The following is a 13,497-nucleotide window of genomic DNA, read 5'->3' as shown; positions in this document are numbered from 1 at the left end:
CAGATTGAACAAACTTATAGATCGATCGAGGCAGAAGGGACAGCTACAATGAACCGGACAGAACGACGGAGGTAGATCAAGCCGGGCCGAAAAAATCTGCAAGAACGAATTTCTAGATTAGGAGAACAGGGAGACCAAATCAGGAGACCCAACTGGGCGGAACGAACCGGACCAAGACAACAAACCGAGCAGAACGAACTAAAGACGAAGTAGGGCACGACCTCCTTCCGCATGTGTCCCGGTTCTCCCCCATCTTGCTCACAAAAAACAGTCAGGACTCGTCTGCTCAACCACACCCCGGACGGCAAAAACGACCCCACTACCGTAAGCAACGAAAATGAAGGTGAATTTGTGACATTTAGGTGGCCTTGTGTTGTTTTTGTATGATCAACTAGACCATCTGAGGCTCGTGTGTGTGTGTGTGTGTGTGTGTGTGTGTGTGTGTGTGTGTGTGTGTGTGTGTGTGTGTGTGTGTGTGTGTGTGTGTGTGTGTGTGCGTGTGTTCCTAGTTGGGGACGAGGTGCAGGGAGCTAGATACTGGAACTAATATTACTTGCTGAACTTTTGTCACTGTTGCCATCACCGTCAAGATCAGCAGTACCACCTTTCCCGTCTCCCTTCTCTTAGTCTAATTACCCAGACTCTCAACACTGTACCTCCCTCCCTCCTTCTCCACACACACACACACACACACACACACACACACACACACACACACACACACACACACACACACACACACACACACACACACACACACACACCTCTTCAACACATTCATAGCCCCAGGCAAGATGAAGCATTTAACAGCATGTATTTATAACCTGAACTAGCAAGGCGACGTCGAAGATTGTACCTCGTGTGTCGACTTGGTTATCTCCGCGGCCGCTGGTGGTGAAAGTGGCTCAGCAGACGACTTTATTACATTGCTAAGTTGCGATCCTCAAATTGCTTAGCTTGTTGGGGGTCTCGGAGACTCAGACGGACGTGGCTTAATACGGTGGTTGAGATTTTTTTTTGGCCACTTAATTAGGCCGGTAGAGTTGAAGAGGAAATGTTAAGAAATTAAATTTTAGTATATATTCGAAAGCTGAAATAAGTTCTTAGCTTCTGGTCGGCAAAAGTTCGGACGTTCACAATTGGGTATGTTAGAACACCCGACATTTATACCGATCAATCGAAAGAAACTTAAATGTCAGAATTGGAGATTTGGATTATATATGCATCCTGAGAAAAACATTCAATGTCTTTCTGACAATAACAAGATTCAAACTCCATTTGTGATCTTACATGTAGAAAGAGGTGAATCCCATTCCAGATCAAGGTCTAACATCAGCTATAAGAAGATTTGCGAAGGCATCGTTACTCTGGAAAAATCCTGTGACCTTTTGCATCACCACAGCAAGAGACCTTTAATGAGGTCAATAATAGACACTGAGGCTTCGTGATGCCAAATATGAAAATGTCAGCAACATTTCTTGTACACGTGACACCAATTCCAGAGAAGATTTGTGGTATTAAGCAAAAAAATGGGGAGTATTGCGTTAGCGTGGGTGATGCGTCCTGTTCATTCCTTTGGTATTATTCAGAGGTTTAGGCAATGATGGTTTACTAGTAGCCGTCTGGGAGTGGGTAGATGTTTTCTGGATAATTCAGCTGTTACCTTAATATTTCTTAAATTTCTAATGTTGCTTGATTCGTGTTCGCCAGTAATATTTCTCCAGTTATCCAAGAAATCAACGAATTATATTTTCTATGATGCAATGCTTGATGTTTCATAGAAAATGTAAGAAGCCAAGGCACCCGGGGCTTTCTTCTGAGAATGATTGTCAAGATTTTATTATTAGGTTGTGTAAAAAAAACTAAATAAAAAAATACATTACAATCATAATTTATTACTATTTTGTGTGGTGTGTAGTGTCTGCTCATGCAGTAATAGACCTTGGGATTATAAGAAAACCAGACGTCTTATAACTAATTTTTTTCTTCCTTTAAACTTAAGCTGAATTTCAAAATCCAGCTCAATTAAAATCACCAGGACAAATGGGGGGAACCCTAGACAAGCCGCCGGCGTCCTGTCCTCGTCGAAACCACTAGACTGGTAGTGGCTCTAAGGGTAAATTGAGATAAATCTTGCTTTAACCAAATTTTCTAAACGCGATCATTTCTAGCAGTAGAGGAAGGCTGGAACAATTTCTTAACAATGTATTAACGTCTTTAGACTCTCCAGGAGGGGAGATGAGGACTCTTTAGAGGCGACTTAGATATAATATAATTGGGAGTGTGTCTTATTTGTGCCTACAGGATCGAGCTCTTAGCTCTTGGGTCCCGCACACTTTTCAAACCGTCGGTTGTCTAATGTACCGACTCCCGACCTATTTCTCTCTACCGTATCTACTGCGTATTTCTCTCTCCTTCTCTCAAACATCCCCAAGATGCAGCCCACAACAGTTGACTAGCTCCCAGGAATCTTTTTTGCTGCTAGGTGAACGGAGGCACTAGGTGAAAGAAACTATGCTCATTTGTTTCAGCTTCGGCCGGTCGTGGACTGGGAATCTCGATCGCTGTCTTCTTGGCCGCGATGTATACTTTACCTGAGTTTACCTGAAGGCCACCATCTCTCTAGTGGCATCAACTTGGACAGGAAACCGGGGCTCTTGTGTAATGCGCGTGTTTGTGTACTCACCTAGTTGTGCTTGCGGGGGTTGAGCTCTGGCTCTTTGGTCCCGTTTCTCAACCGTCAATCAACTGGTGTACAGGTTCATGAGCCTACTGGGCTCTATCATATCTACTCTTGAAGATGTGTATGGAGTCAGCCTCCACCACATCACTTCCTAATGCATAACATTTATTAACTATGACACTGAAAAAAAGTTCATTCTAGTGTCTCAATGGCTCATTTGGGTACTCAGCTTTCACCCGCGTCCCCTTGTGCGTGTGCCACCCTTGTTAAATAGTCCATCCTTGTCTACCCTGTCAATTCCACTGAGAATTTTGTATGTAGTGATCATGTCTCCCCTTACTCTTCTGTCTTCCAGCGACGTGAGGTGCAGTTCACGCAGCCTTTATTAACTCATGCCTCTTAGTTCTGGGACAAGCCTAGTGGCATATCTCTGAACTTTTTCAAGCTTCGCCTTGTGCTTGACAAGGTACGGGCTCCATGCTGGGGCCGCATACTCCAGGATTGGTCTTACATATGTGGTATACAAGGTTCTGAAGGATTCCTTACACAGATTCCTGAAGGCAGTTCTGATGTTAGCCAGCCTCGCATACGCCACTGATGTTATTCTTTTGTTGTGGGCTTCAGGAGACAGGTTTGGTGTGATATCAACTCCTAGATCTTTCTCTCTGTCCGTTTCGTGAAGGACTTCATCTCCCATTCGGTATCCAGTGTCTGGCCTCCTAGTTCCTTTCCCTTTTACTTTAAACTTACTTGTATTGAGAGAGAGAGAGAGAGAGAGAGAGAGAGAGAGAGAGAGAGAGAGAGAGAGAGAGAGAGAGAGAGAGAGAGAGAGAGAGAGAGAGAGAGAGAGGGAGAGATAAAGCGTGAATGTGTGCTCATCAAGTTGTGTGAGCAGGCTCGAGCTTCAGCTAATGGGCCCCGATTTTGACTCGACCGGAATTTCTAATATCACGCATTTTAAATTTGTGGATGAAGTTAAAAGAATAATTTTCTCAATATTAATATTGGTACATTTTTACATATTTTTAATGAAGATAAATTTTATACATCTATTTATTTTATCCGATTGTGTAGCTTCCACGCATCCTTGCTCTCCAGGTTATGAGTATCTCTAGGAGTTTACCTTACCTGATGATGTAGATCGTCACCATCATCACTATCCCCCAGCCACCGTCACCATCATCACTATCCTCCAGCCACCATCATCACTATCCCCCAGCCACCATCAACACTATCCCCCAGCCACCGTCACCATCATCACTATCCTCCAGCCACCATCAACACTATCCCCCAGCCACCGTCACCATCATCACTATCCTCCAGCCACCATCATCACTATCCCCCAGCCACCATCAACACTATCCCCCAGCCACCGTCACCATCATCACTATCCTCCAGCCACCATCATCACTATCCCCCAGCCACCATCAACACTATCCCCCAGCCGCCGTCACCATCATCACTATCCCCCAGCCACCATCAACACTATCCCCCAGCCACCGTCACCATCATCACTATCCCCCAGCCACCATCATCACTATCCGCCAGCTACAGCCACCATCAACACTATCCCCCAGCCACCGTCACCATCATCACTATCCCCCAGCCACCATCATCACTATCCGCCAGCTACAGCCACCATCAACACTATCCCCCAGCCACCGTCACCATCATCACTATCCTCCAGCCACCGTCACCATCAACACTATCCCCCAGCCACCGTCACCACCATCACTATCCCCCAGCCACCGTCACCACCATCACTACCCCCCCGAGCCACCGTTCCCAACACCCTCTGCAGCACACCATCAATCACGTGACACCAGGATGAATATTGATGAGTTCCTTCACCCTCTGCCATGTCAGGAGAACCGGGAAGAACCATCTGTTGAGTTTCATCTGTCACCACCTCCGTCGGTTCGCTGATGCCATCTGCAAACCCGTTGTCGTTATCTGATGGTACTGACGAAAAACAAGGCTTCCACTCAAGGTTCCTGGCCCTCTGGGGTTGGCATCACTCGTTATTTCATTACATACTTATATTGCATTCTAGATTTTCGTATTTTCGTATTTTCTGCTAAAAGTATATATATATATATATATATATATATATATATATATATATATATATATATATATATATATATATATATATATATATATATATATATATGTCGTACCTAATAGCCAGAACGCACTTCTCAGCCTACTATTCAAGGCCCGATTTGCCTAATAAGCCAAGTTTTCATGAATTAATGTTTTTTCGTCTACCTAACCTACCTAACCTAACCTAACCTAGCTTTTTTTGGCTACCTAACCTAACCTAGCTTTTTTTGGCTACCTAACCTAACCTTACCTATAAATATAGGTTAGGTTAGGTTAGGTAGGGTTGGTTAGGTTCGGTCATATATCTACGTTAATTTTAACTCCAATAAAAAAAAATTGACCTCATACATAGAGAAAAGGGTTGCTTTATCATTTCATAATACAAAAATTATAGTAAATATATTAATTCAGGAAAACTTGGCTTATTAGGCAAATCGGGCCATGAATAGTAGGCTGAGAAGTGAGTTCTGGCTACTAGGTACGACATATATATATATATATATATATATATATATATATATGTCGTACCTAATAGCCAGAACGCACTTCTCAGCCTACTATACAAGGCCCGATTTGCCTAATAAGCCAAGTTTTCATGAATTAATATATTTTCTCTAATTTTTTTCTTATGAAATGATAAAGCTACCCATTTCATTATGTATGAGGTCAATTTTTTTTTATTGGAGTTAAAATTAACGTAGATATATGACCGAACCTAACCAACCCTACCTAACCTAACCTAACCTATCTTTATAGGTTAGGTTAGGTTAGGTAGCCGAAAAAGTTAGGTTAGGTTAGGTTAGGTTAGGTAGGTTAGGTAGTCAAAAAATAATTATTTCATGAAAACTTGGCTTGTTAGGCAAATTGGGCCTTGCAAAGTAGGCTGAGAAGTGAGTTCTGGCTACTAGGTACGACATATATATATATATATATATATATATATATATATATATATATATATATATATATATATATATATATATATATATATATATATATATATATATATATATATATATATATATCCTACCACGAAGGAAGGACTAAGACAGGAATTTCTTAAAGTACTTTCGTTTTTAATAATACATCTTCAGAAGGATCTATATATATGTAACAACGCTATTTTTTACATTGTTACCCAGCAGTAACAACGTTATTTTTGTGTCATAAGAGAGTGGTGACAAATGTAACGTCATAAGCTTTGTGTGGTGGCTAGCTGGGATACCAAACTTAGCAAACTCTCCGTACAACTTAGGAAAGGACTAAAACGAGACGTCGCTTGGATGCAGAGGTTTCACAGACGGGAGTATCCAGCCTAAGAAGTCTACCACTCACGTGAGTTTGTGGTAGAGCACATCCTGCTAAACCCACCCTGGGACTAAAGGAGAGAGAGAGAGAAAGAGAGAGAGAGAGAGAGAGAGAGAGAGAGAGAGAGAGAGAGAGAGAGAGAGAGAGAGAGAGAGTGAGAGAGATAGAGAGAGAGAGAGAGAGATACCTCACTTTGTTTTAGTTACCCCTCATCAGCCTGACCTTGACCATCTTCTCACACAGGTGTGTTACCTCGTTCTCTCTATTTGTCTCTCCGTAAAGAAATGCAACCGCCGAAAAGCCTAGCCGAAAACCTATGAATCAAAGCACCTTCTTTCCCCCTCACTTAACCTATCTCGGACCGATTCATAGCAAACGTCAAAATTACGGTTCTTGAATTTGCACCAATTTTTAACGGATTGGTTGAGTCTGTAAAAATTGGGACGCATTGGGCTGTACAAGCATGGTGACGTAATGCTACTTGCTATGTTGTGTATTGAGACACTTATGTAGTCAATGTGTTCTGCTTATGTAAACTTTCTCAATGAGGAATGTTATCATTTATGAATAGTTTTTGATCTGATTTGATGGAGCGGACTGGACGCTTGGCCGCCTGCTACAGGCCGAGGCGGCAGAGCTGACAGTCTTCAACCCGATGGGAAAACTTTCTCCCAAATTTTGAATTTGATATCTAAACTTAAGACTAAAGACACGAACTGATATAAAACGAGACGCTTCAACCCTGATAATAATTAGATCACAAAACCAACCAGAGTAACCAGCTTCTCATCTACAACTTATCATATCTAAAGATATCTCTAATGAATCAACGTGTGATGTGTTTTTTAACAGATTTTACCGACCGTTTCTCTGTACTGTTGTAAGGAAACTAAGACGAACTAAATAATTATATATATATATATATATATATATATATTCTTGAAGCACAGGTCATATGAGAGTGAGTGACTGTAGAACACTGTCTCAAATATATTGCTAACTACAGACAGGTAAACACCGGCATATTTTTATTTTATTAACTTTAGACCTTTATTCTTATTATTTCATTCTTAATTAAGGCCGTTCTGGAATGGCAAGCACGTGTAACCAGCAGTAAACCAATTACGACTAATTCCAATCTGACCTCCACGACCCGATAACAATCATTAATACTTTCAACAACTACTGACAGTTCAATAACTACCACCGTCCCCAGCAACCAGGCTGAGATTGTCTTAATTAAACATCTCCCCTCCCCCTCCTCCCCCTCCACCTCGTCTTCCCCCTCCCCCTCCTCTTCCCCCCTCCCCCTCCTCTTCCCCCCTCCCCCTCGTCCCCCTCACATAAGACACCGTTTAATTTATAATTCATAATCCAGAATATCTTAGCAGACACGTTTTTAATTCGCCTCTCTCCACATGATGCTTGTACGCAATGCACTCTCAAGTACCCTAACAGGTACAGCGAGGCCAGCAGGCGGGGCATGCATAAACAGCTAGACGTTCCTTCCGCGTTGACACCGGCAGGAAAGCGCTCTTAGGTTAGCAGAGGACACCACTAACACTGTCACGTTTCTAATATGGGAATATTAAATACGCTAACATTTCCCAGAGCAAATAGTCAGGGGGTGGGGGGTAATGCTGATAGTCTCAGCCATATATTACCGTCCCTGTGCAACATGTTGGAAGGCAAGATTCCTGACACACGCATGGCGACAAGCATAACGACTATGGAGAAGAACAAAGGTCCACAGTTAATACAACAGAATAAAACTTGGCCGGTGTTTGTCCTGTCTGTATTTACCAATATATTTGAGACAGTGTTCTACGGTAAGTTACTCTCACATGACCTGTGCTGCTCATGTAAGGGAAGGAACGTAGAAACAACAGTTATGAAATTCTGCAATGGTTTTTCGAGTTAATTCCCCCCCCCCCTCCCCATAGCAGGATCGCAGTAACTAGCTTCGTAGACCCCGAGTAGAGCAGTTGACAGTGTGAACTCTACACCACCACCACACAACCCCCAACACATTAAGTATTAAAAAAACAACGTCTTGAACTGTCTTGAGAGCTCCTGCAGGAACATAAGACTCTCCATGCCCTTCACTAACGCGAATCTAAAACGGTAAAATTTCTAACACTGGAGTTCCGCAAGCATCACTTACGGGAACGGTTCTCTTCCGACCGTACAGCTACGAGCTACAGTGGCTTTACCCCCCCCCCCTCTCCCCCCCCCACTTCCCTTAGCGAGAGTAACATTAAAATCAAGGATGGAGGATTGGCTAAGAGAATGAACACTGGTCGACTTGGTAGTCCTGGTAATGCTTCATGACCTCAAAGTTTGTGGCATACTCACCCTCGGAGGTTTGCCACAAACTTGTCCCAGAACTGTAGAGCATGAGTTACGAGGAAAGACGATTGCTTCGTCAGGTGATTTAGGTAGTTTGACACACATCCACACGTCGTCTTGACAGCTGTGTTAATTCCATCGAATTGGCACATAGCATCACAGGAAGTGGGGGGGGGGGGCATCAGTGCCAGACGCCTTGGCTTCGTCCTCTCACGACAACTATGCCACTTGTGGTCCACGACGACGCATGAGACTTCCTTTAAGACAAAAAAGTGAATAATTCTCACCTTATGGCTATCGGAAGGAGAATATGAAGCTCCCGGACCATATCAACCTCCCCAATCCCTGATTAGTTCATGGCTATTATTTATGATATCAAGGCCGTCACTTGTCAAACTCTCCTGATTGGCTGAAACAATCACATGACGAGAACATGGAATTCTGTTAAAAGTTCTAGGAGACGCCATACTGCATGATGCATAGTTAACAAATAAACCATAAACAGGTAATGACCAAAAGAAGGCACCAAGCCGGAAAGACTATGCAGCAAATTAAACTTGAAATAAACGGATAAAACTGAATGTTTTCTAGCTAAATATGACCACAATGTTAACATGGTCCTAGACGGTGGGTATGAACGCTGTGTGAATACGGGGAGTTGAATTGAGCACAAACGGCCGAGAGCTTATGTAACACACAGGACCATGTGTTCCATAACATGTAGAGAGAGAGAGAGGCGATGCCACCTTGCACCCAGCACCTGTGTGTCTACAAGATGACCTTGGTCAGCACGGGGTCACGCGGTCTCAACCCCCACACATATACACCCAAGCTTATCTTCATTCATTTTGTTACTCTGAAGTATATCAGCTTGAAAAATTTAGAACTTGTGAAGACGGATTAAAATTATGTGAAGACAGGATGTGGATAAAAGAGACTAAGCCCCGGACAAAGGGGGGGGCTTGGTAGGAGGCCGGAGAGGACTGGCTTGGGACTTGAAGGGTCGTAATACGAGAGGGAGAGAGTTGGGAAGGCCTGAAAGAAGGGGTGAGGGTGGACTAGTGGCCTATACTGTACTAGCAGCTGGCGCCATCACGGCGGCAGTGTCAATCTCGATAGCTTTCCCACAGCTCTCTTGAACGCCTTCCTCCCGCCCAACCACCCTCAGGCACCTGCTGGGGTGGTTGATGGTGGTTCTGGTTATGAAAGTTGTGGTAGTCTTGGAGGTGGAGGTGGTGGCTCATCTCAAGGGTTGAACAGAGGGGCACTCTGCCCCCTCCCCCCCCTATCACCGAACCATCCAGCTGTCATTTAATCCTCCCAATTAATAGCTAATTAACCCTTCCGATTACAGTAAGGTAGACACAATAGCGTCCTGAGTATAGGTAGTTCACCCGAATTTGAGGTGAAGGATGCTGCTCATGTTAACTGTATTGATTTATAGACTAGTGGGGATTTATAGACTAGTGGGATTTATAGACCACGTCCACGCTCAATTGAGTGATTTTGCAGGCTAATTGGCGTCGATTTCCAAGCCCTTGCTAGCCTAGAGTAGCTTTTTCAGCTCCCTGTAGAGTCAAACAGCATACAGTATCTTAAAAAAAACTACGTGCATTACAGGCTTTTGCAGGCCAATTGAAATGCATCTACAGGTCCTCTCGATCAGTGAAGTTAATATTAGTCCTGCAGCCTGATGCACGGGAGACAAATTAGAATGACTTTACTGGTTCTACAGACCAATTAGAACGGAGTTACAGGCTGGAGGGAAAGTTACAACGTGTACTAGACAGTGGTCAAGCCAGTTCCAGGTAACCGAGGGGTATTATGAAGGATCCCAACCAGAACTGGACTAGGACAGGCTTCTCATAAGAGCTGCTGCCATTTGAGGCCGGTTGGCTGCACGGATGGATAAATGACTTTTGTATAATTACACATAAATCATGTGCCCAGTTTACAGCTCACATTTAGAGCGTAGCAACACAGGAGTGGAACACTTCCAGTCCAACTTCTCCACACACACACACACACACACACACACACACACACACACACACACACACACACACACACACACACACACACACACACACACACACGTTTGTTTAATGATAACACTCTACGTCTCCTGCATGAAAGTGTTCTTGTATATCACGTCACGTGGATAAAACTTTTTTGTTTCTTTTTCAAGCATTATCATGCAACAAAAACAGCTGCCCTCCTTTATGTAGAAATAATCTAGGGATCTCTAGGACTCGCGAGGAGGATAAACGCTCTCCTCCTGAACCGTGCGTAACAAAAGAAAGTTTTTGTTTTGATATTGTGAGTGGCGCAACGCCCACGTCAGCAGTTACATCAAATTAGCCGGGTAGACGCCTGGTCCCGCGGGTAGACGCCTCGTCCCGCGGGTAGACGCCCGGTCCCGCGGGTAGACGCCTGGTCCCGCGGGTAGACGTCTCGTCTCGCGGGTAGACGCCCGGTCCCGGGTCACAGTCGGCCAAATTTAGGCAAGAGTGTTTGCAGTCGACCTTGGGCACCTGACCTTCACTGCTATAGACTGTAGCTCAAGTTGAGCAGGGGCTGGGAGGGGGCTGGGAGGGGCTGGGAGGGAGCTGGGAGGGAGCTGGGAGGAGCTGGGAGGGGCGAAGCTAGTAGGAGAGGGGAGGTCAGGGGATAGCTAATGCTAGGAAAGATAGTATTGGCATACAGGAGAGATGGGATGGGAGTGGAGATAAGAATGTGGGAGGGGGTGGGGATAGAAGGAAATTTAAAAGGGAGGGAAATGAGGGGTTGGGGGAAAGGAGGAGGGGAAAGAGAAGTTGCCTTTCCTACAACCCCCCAACAACTTCCCCTCACTCATAACACCCACAAATTTAAGACTTATGTAATTTAAATTTAGTTTTTTTTAAGTAATATAATTTTCGAAACGGGACTTCGGTAATTTCGAGTGCTCAGGTTATCTTCAGTGGCGAGCAACATCCTTTACAACATTCCACATCCTTTAAATACATCACGAAAATACCCAACAAATACATAATGTATGTTGGAGGTGACGAATCCTGTGACTGTATAAGGAGAGGATTTTGCATTTATACAAAGATTTATTAAAATACAAGCATTTTTTTTGTATTTAACAGATGTAAAATTTGATGTTGTTTATTATGTGATGTTGTTCATATATTCTATTTATTTTGTGTACGCTTTAGATATTTGTGTTTAAATTATAAAATTAGTTTACTTAAGTAAGACGAGAGAGAGAGAGAGAGAAAGAGAGAGAGACCAAGATTCTCCAGTTAGGGGGAAACTGTTAGGTGTGAGCGAAGTATTATAATATGCTGAGTCAACCAAGGAAGGCAGTCAGGACAGGCAGGCAGGCAGCAGCAGCACAGGAGGAACAGGTAGCCCAGGGCAGACCAGGTCTCATCACACTCTGACATTTAGGTAGTCCGCCTGGTCCGCACTACTCCCCCCCCCTCCCCTATACAACACCACACCTTCCTCAGTAGAAACCATACCCCCTTCCTTCCCCCACTTCCTCCTCCATTAAACTACAGAATTTACCCTTCCCAACCCTGCCGTTATCAGAACCATTAAACAATGGGTCAGTATTATTCCTGGAGTCCTATAGGGTAGAGTGAAGTGCTAAGGTAATCTTCGTTACCAGCTGAAGAAGGCGCACCCCAACTGGACTGACTGGCCCCCCTCCCCTAAAGAGAAAAAAAACCCAAGGTTACTTCTAAAATGTTATGAAAAACTGGAAAACATTGAGATTGGGCGGTGATGTGCGGGATGAACCAGCCCTGATAGACGGGTCTGTGGCTGTGAACACGCCCACCTGCTCCTAAATACGCCCTCGGCTTCCTTTGATGATTGTTGATCAACTCCCTTCTCCTCCAAAATGTAGGTCTGTTCTGCTACAAGCTCGACGGACCTCCACAAAAAAGGGCTTGACAATGCTGTTATCAACTGGTCGTCCGTAAGTCGTCGGTCCTCCAAAATAATCTATTCTTCTATCAACTCGTCGACCGTAAGAGAAATCAGAGCATATAAACAAACACATTCCTGTGCCGGAGAGTTTTGGGCGAGAATTAGAGAGTTTTGGGCGAGAATTAGAGAGTTTTGGGCGAGAATTAGAGAGTTTTGGGCGAGAATTAGAGAGTTTTGGGCGAGAATTAGAGAGTTTTGGGCTAGAATTAGAGAGTTTTGGGCGAGAATTAGAGAGTTTTGGGCGAGAATTAGAGAGTTTTGGGCGAGAATTAGAGAGTTTTGGGCGAGAATTAGAGAGTTTTGGGCGAGAATTAGAGAGTTTTGGGCGAGAATTAGAGAGTTTTGGGCGAGAATTAGAGAGTTTTGGGCTAGAATTAGAGAGTTTTGGGCGAGAATTAGAGAGTTTTGGGCGAGAATTAGAGAGTTTTGGGCGAGAATTAGAGAGTTTTGGGCTAGAATTAGAGAGTTTTGGGCGAGAATTAGAGAGTTTTGGGCGAGAATTAGAGAGTTTTGGACGAAAATTTGAGAGTTTTAGGCGAGAATTAGAGAGTTTTGGACGAGAATTAGAGAGTTTTGGACGAGAATTAGAGAGTTTTGGGCGAGAATTAAAGAGTTTTGGACGAGAATTAGAGAGTTTTGGGCGAGAATTAGAGAGTTTTGGGCTAGAATTAACGAGTTTTGGGCGAGAATTAGAATTCGTTTGCCTGTGATTATGACCCTGTCTTGAGTAAGTGTAGAGAAGGAAGTGCTCTCTTGCACGGAGTCACGCAGCTGCATTAACAAGTGGGGACGTGCAACAACAACAACAACAACAAGTGCCGGTACAAAGTACCTCAAAAGTACAGCAAAGTTTGACCAGACCACACACTAGAAGTTGAAGGGACGACGACGTTTCGGTCCGTCCTGGACCATTCTCAAGTCGATACAGCAAAGTTTTTGGTTCTCGTATTTTTATTTGATTGTATTTTTGTAGCTGTCCTGGAATATGACGAGAAATGAAGTGGATTACGAAGCACTTCGCCCAGTGCAGCAATGTCTCCCGTTGGCAACAGTGTGTAGATAAGTTA

The sequence above is a fragment of the Procambarus clarkii genome, chromosome 24 (genome assembly GCF_040958095.1).
Source record: "Procambarus clarkii isolate CNS0578487 chromosome 24, FALCON_Pclarkii_2.0, whole genome shotgun sequence".
Classification (NCBI taxonomy): Eukaryota; Metazoa; Arthropoda; class Malacostraca; order Decapoda; family Cambaridae; genus Procambarus; species Procambarus clarkii.
The sequence above is the reverse complement of the archived record's forward strand: the minus strand, read 5'-3'. Positions refer to the sequence as shown.